This window comes from Ruditapes philippinarum, unplaced genomic scaffold (genome assembly GCF_026571515.1).
Source record: "Ruditapes philippinarum isolate M1 unplaced genomic scaffold, ASM2657151v2 ctg5474_1_1_1_1, whole genome shotgun sequence".
Lineage (NCBI taxonomy): Eukaryota > Metazoa > Mollusca > Bivalvia > Venerida > Veneridae > Ruditapes > Ruditapes philippinarum.
In genome coordinates this window covers 5,773-11,544 of record NW_026852808.1, presented here as the reverse complement: position 1 = coordinate 11,544, position 5,772 = coordinate 5,773, and positions in this window count along the sequence as shown.

The following is a 5,772-nucleotide window of genomic DNA, read 5'->3' as shown; positions in this document are numbered from 1 at the left end:
ACCTTATATGAAAAATTGAATAATCTGTCTCGTTGGTATCAAAATTTCAGGATGATTTATTTCTGATCAAAATAGATCATTGTGAGTTGTTTTTGTTTTTGCCAATGATTGGAAATTAAATTTATGTCTTCTCGTTTATATTGCAGATCTGCAATCGAGGACTTTAAAATTGTTATTTTGTATGTATTTCAATGTATGCTATGTATTCGCATCAACTGAGACAATTCAATTATATTCTCAATTTCTCAGTCGTTTATTTTAGCTATGTCTATCATTTCAAACTTCTTCAGTTATGTTAGAACTATTCATCAGTTACTCCGCTATAATTTGAATTAAATGAATACTTTTATGATATATATTACTCCTCTAGGAATTTCCCAGCTGTAATATCATGGTGATAAACAAACTAAACCTTAACTTCTTTTAATCTTTCCAATATGTATTTGGCAATAAAATTTAAAAACATAGAAAAGTAATTTTGTTGGTATTTTTATTTCATTTTTTTTCTATTAGCAAGCAAATCAAATTTGGTTCCTACTACTATTTGTATCATAGTTTGGGGACTTTTCTGTTGAAAATGTGTCAGAGTTAAATCGTATACATATACATGTACAGTGCGTTAACTGGAGTGCAGGTATTAGTTACCCGCACTCCAGAGCGTGCCCATTGATTGGTTCATTTTTGCTGGGGTTTTCATATTGTGACGGAAGAGAAAGGGAAAGCGACAGAAATATCATATTCAGATGCTCATTCATTGGTTACTTTTTCCCGGGGTTTCAAAATGTGACAGCAGGGAACGTGTTTTTATGTTTGACTATGATACAAAAGAGAAAGATCACCAAAACACTCGGCAATCTGATTTATACTCGGGGGCTACGCCCCCTCGTACAAATCAGATAGCCTCGTGTTTCGGTGCTCTTTCTATTACTTAATCAATCATAAATGTTTGATTAGGTCTGATGTTGTCTGTTTTCAGGGTAATTTAACAGTTACTATGATTTAGACTCAATCTGTTCAGTTTGGAGAACCACTTTTACAGACTCTTTTATTATAGTTACTAGGCTATTGTTTATGTCCAGTTACTGCCTATGATAACATGGTAATAATCATTCCTAGTACACAATCATATTTTTTATTCTCTTATTCTATGGAGTAACTAAGTTAGTTATTTCAAAATAATTTGTCCTATCTTGGTTTTGATTCATCATTTTATTCTTCTGATTCATTCAGTCGTGGTTTTGGTATCCTTGCTTTTCAATTCAGATAAAATTCAGATTCATGGAGATTAGCATTCTGACGTTTATAAACATTACATTTCACTTTTCATTGAAGATGAATGTAAAATCATTTATTAATAAGATATTTCTCATGTTTTTGTGTTTGATGTACTGTTTTGTAAACTGTTCTTTTTGTGTGTTTTCAGAGCATATAACTCTTCCACCACTTCGCAAGTGTAAAAATAGTCTCAGACTACTTAGCCAAATTCTTTTTAGGAACTTGGAATACTCAAACAACAACTTTTCCAGGGATTAATCAATTAGAATTTTTCAACGTCAATTTGATCTTACATCTACTTTATTCATATTACATGTTGGTTCCAATGATGGTAATGGCCCTTGTTCAGGAGATGAGATTATTTCAGCTTAATATAATGATTTGCAAAGTTCGTCTTTAATCTTCTGGTAACATTATTTTATCTGTAATTATTCCTTCCCCTAATTATTTTGATACAAATTGGCAACAGGGTTAAAATGTAAACAATAAATTGGTATTATAATGCAAATTAGAAATGTTTCTTTCATTAGAATTTTCAGACGTCAGAATTTTTCATAAATACTTTTGCACACTTAAAGTAATAAATGTTGGATAAGCTTTGCATATTGGCTAGACGCTTTAGTCTTTGAAGCACTAAATTGCAGGTAAATTAAAATCTTTATCTTGTATGAAAATTGAAATGTTTAGTCAAGCTCTTATGTTTCTTTTGGATTTTGATGACTTGACCTTGCAAGCTGGCAATGGCCAGTATTGAATGTTATTAGCTGCTAATGAGGTTAGATGCAAGCCTTTTAGTGGAGTTGTGCTATTATATATATTAGTTCTACAGGTGTTTAGTTGCTTTCAGGCTTTTTGTTGGAGCTTTATGTTTACATGACAGATGTATTAATTGAAATATGCACCTTAAGATTTTGCTTGAGACACATTGTTTCTCATAGACTCAATCTTGCAAGCTGGTAAAGGCCTGTTTTGGAAATTATGCTAATAAGGAGGTAGTAATGAAGCGAAGCTTCTTAGGGTCTCAATATTTCGACTGCAAGACAGACCGATTTTACAATCTGATATTTCACAGATGTTTGTCTTTACGTCTCAACCAGTTACGGGAAATCGAGCTGATCAAAATTTCAATTTGTTTCACTGCAACATGAAAATTTTCAAACTGGCATGTACATTTGCTGTTGTAAACCATACATTGTCCTTAAAAGATTCATAAAATGACAAAGAATAACTTAAATTACCTAAAAAACTGTAAAATGGTACCTGCCGTTGAAATGTAAACAGCGAACGTGATTTCTAATTTCATTTAAACATATTAGTACACCCGAGGAGGCTGCACGCGTTAAACACATACAAAAGCGCTATATATCGTAAACTTTTTTAAAGGTGTTTGTAAATATTTTGAATTCATTTAAATTTAGAAACCACTGGTGATGAATTAATACGTACTTCAAAATTATATTCTCGTACCCTTGGCGCCGAAAAAAATCACATAGTTTTAACAGCGAAAACCCGGAAAATCCCTCCGACAAAATTTCAGCACAAGAATTAATTGACATCAAAAAAATTATAACAGTCCTTACATTTTCATTCCACATAAATGATCAGTATTATCAACATAAAAATATTTTAAAATAAACAAATAACAGGCAGATTCTATGAAGGTGCCTTACTTTAATAGAACGACTTGTTTACAAAATAAGTTCACTACGCGCTCTCTTTTTTATCCCGATAGAAACATTTAAGTATTTGTAAAAGAAAATTAAAGCATGGTCCAAAGTACCAAGTATTCGTTTAGCCGGTTGTGATCTAATTCAAGAGATTTTGTAATCATATTGAATAGAAAAAACAAATTAAAAACAAGCGCCAATGAAAGTGCGCTCCCCCCATTCCTTCCGGTACAACTAGAATTGAAGTAGCCAATAGTTTAATGAAAGGAAGTCATGCAGATCCTTTTGTCCACAGCGGTCAAATTTTGTCCAGAGCAGGGAAATAATTATTTCACGTGGAGAAAGACTTACAGAAATGAATGACCCCTTGCTTTGTATTTAAATAGTTTTTAAATTAAGTCAATTCTATCGCAACGTATCGAAAGTTGATAGTCCATCTGTGATAAAAGTAATGAAATTCAAATCTTGGATACATTAAATGAAAGAGAAATTTAAAGAATAATTTACTAGGGATTTTTTTGTAAATATTAAAAACACATGTATACAACATGACTTGTAAACACAGTCGAGGATCCTGTCGTATCGGGGGAAAAAGAAAGATGGTTGTAGTTATTCGACGCGTAAATTGTTTAGGGCATGGCTTCAGTCGTGCTTTAAATTATCAACAGAATTTACGAAAATCTTTATAATTTTAAAGTGATATTTGCCTGTGAAGTGATTGATGTTTATAATATCTTTCTTCTCGTCTAATCTATTTAAATAAATGAAATTGAAAAATGATAAATAAACAAGAGGACCATGATGGCCCTGAGTCGCTCACCAGAAACAACTGTTTTTCAGTGTTATTTTTCAAAAAACTTGCTGAAAGACCAGTCGACCTCAACTTTTACTTGCCCTTCTAATTATTGAAATATTTTGCCCTAATATTTTGGAGGCTTTGTTAGAAATATCTATATTGCAAGTGTGTTCCCATGAGACTATGTAGAATAAAAAAATGCAGAATAAACAGGTCTAGGATTTCATGATATTTACGGTCAGCCATAATTTTACAATTTTTGGACGAGCCATAATTTTACAATTTTTGTATCTGTAAATTTACAGACATTAAGTAAGAAAATAGTAGAAGCTGCATTAAAATTCAAAACCACAGGTTAAAATTAATAAGGTTACATACTATATCATAATAATATGATTAAATGTATCAGTATGATGAGATTCAAAACAATATGATGACCTTCAATTTTCACTTTTATTAAATATTTCAAAATCATCATACAAAGATGAAACACACCACATTACCTTTGTAAATATAAACAATCAATAAAAAAAAACTAGTCAGTGTACCCGGTTCCGCACAGGACCCTGTCCCGCACACTTTCCCATTTTTCATTTTTTTCTTGAAAATTCAAATGAATTTATTCAGTTTTCATTTGTGTTTCACTGAACTGGCATGTTTTCAACAGGATATGACATAATTTGGGATCTTGCCCCCCCCCCCAGCCTCTCCCTGGAGAGTGCAGACGAAAAATGTAAATACATGTACGTGGCTGTGTAGGTCACACATTAAAACATCTTATTCAGCAATCAAACCATGCTAATTTCTTTTTTAATGTTAAGATTATTATAAAAAGAAACATATGTTTTTGTTATGGCAAATTTGCTGTTAGTTATGAAATATGCACATGAATTAACTTCTCCCAACTACCAAACGTCAAGTCAATTCACCTTGATTCTTTTGTTAAAAATAAAACTCTTAATCGAACAAATCATAACTAAATAGATGAAAAAACTTTCAATCATAATTTTTTTGTCTATGCTTGCTACCTACATGTTGTAAAAAAGTATGTTTCCATTATATTTGGCCCATTCCTGTTGCTTAAAATCAAGTGCGCCTAGAAGTATGACCTACTTAAGATAGAAACGTTTTGGTCATCAGTTTTTATGGGCAAAGGATGTAATTTTCAAAATAATATCAATTATAAGAAGAATTTTTAACTATAAGATAATTTTCTTATTTTTCCTAAAAAAAAGTGTACAAAACCGGGTACACTGACTCTAGTCAGAAGCTGCGGATTTTAGTGTAAAATTAAAAACAGCAAATTTCACATTGAATATAGAATTGTAAATTTATGGATTGAAAAATCTTTAAATTTCTAGACTATCCCTGGGATATAAGATGATGTCCCAGACTATCCATAAATTTACGGACAGTCCATAAATATCATGAAATACTAGACCTAATAAATGACCACTACAGCAGGGTTAATTTTGATGGAACATTTTTTCTTTTTAACTTTTGTAAATGAATACACAAAATGTCAAATGCAAAATATGTAAGGTGTTTACAGTATGAGACAACAAACTTTTTATTCGAGGGCAAATATGTGCCCAATCGGTAAAATTATGGAGCTTTGGTAGCGTCTGTCAAACGTAACACACTAGACTATAGTTTATAGTTTTTTTATAGTTCCGATTTTCCGTCAACTCCCGTAACCAGTACCATACGGTACTAAAAAACTCTAAAGTTTGTGCATCCCGATGTGAATGATTTGTCTTTGTTTTCAGTAAAACAAACTGTGCAAGTCATTTTAATAACCAAAAATTCCTTACGAAAAAATCGCTTCGGAGCATTATCATTTTGCTTGGATTTCTCAGTTGTTTCAGCATTCGCCGATTGATTTGGTTGGGAAACCTCATTTGGTATAGGCGCAGAGTTGTTTACGGTAGATTCTGTCGCTCCATCAACGTTAACATTGTCTTTATTGAAGAATGAAGTCAATCTTGGCTGCTTTTTTTTCGAAGCAGACATTTGTGAATTTACCCGGATAAT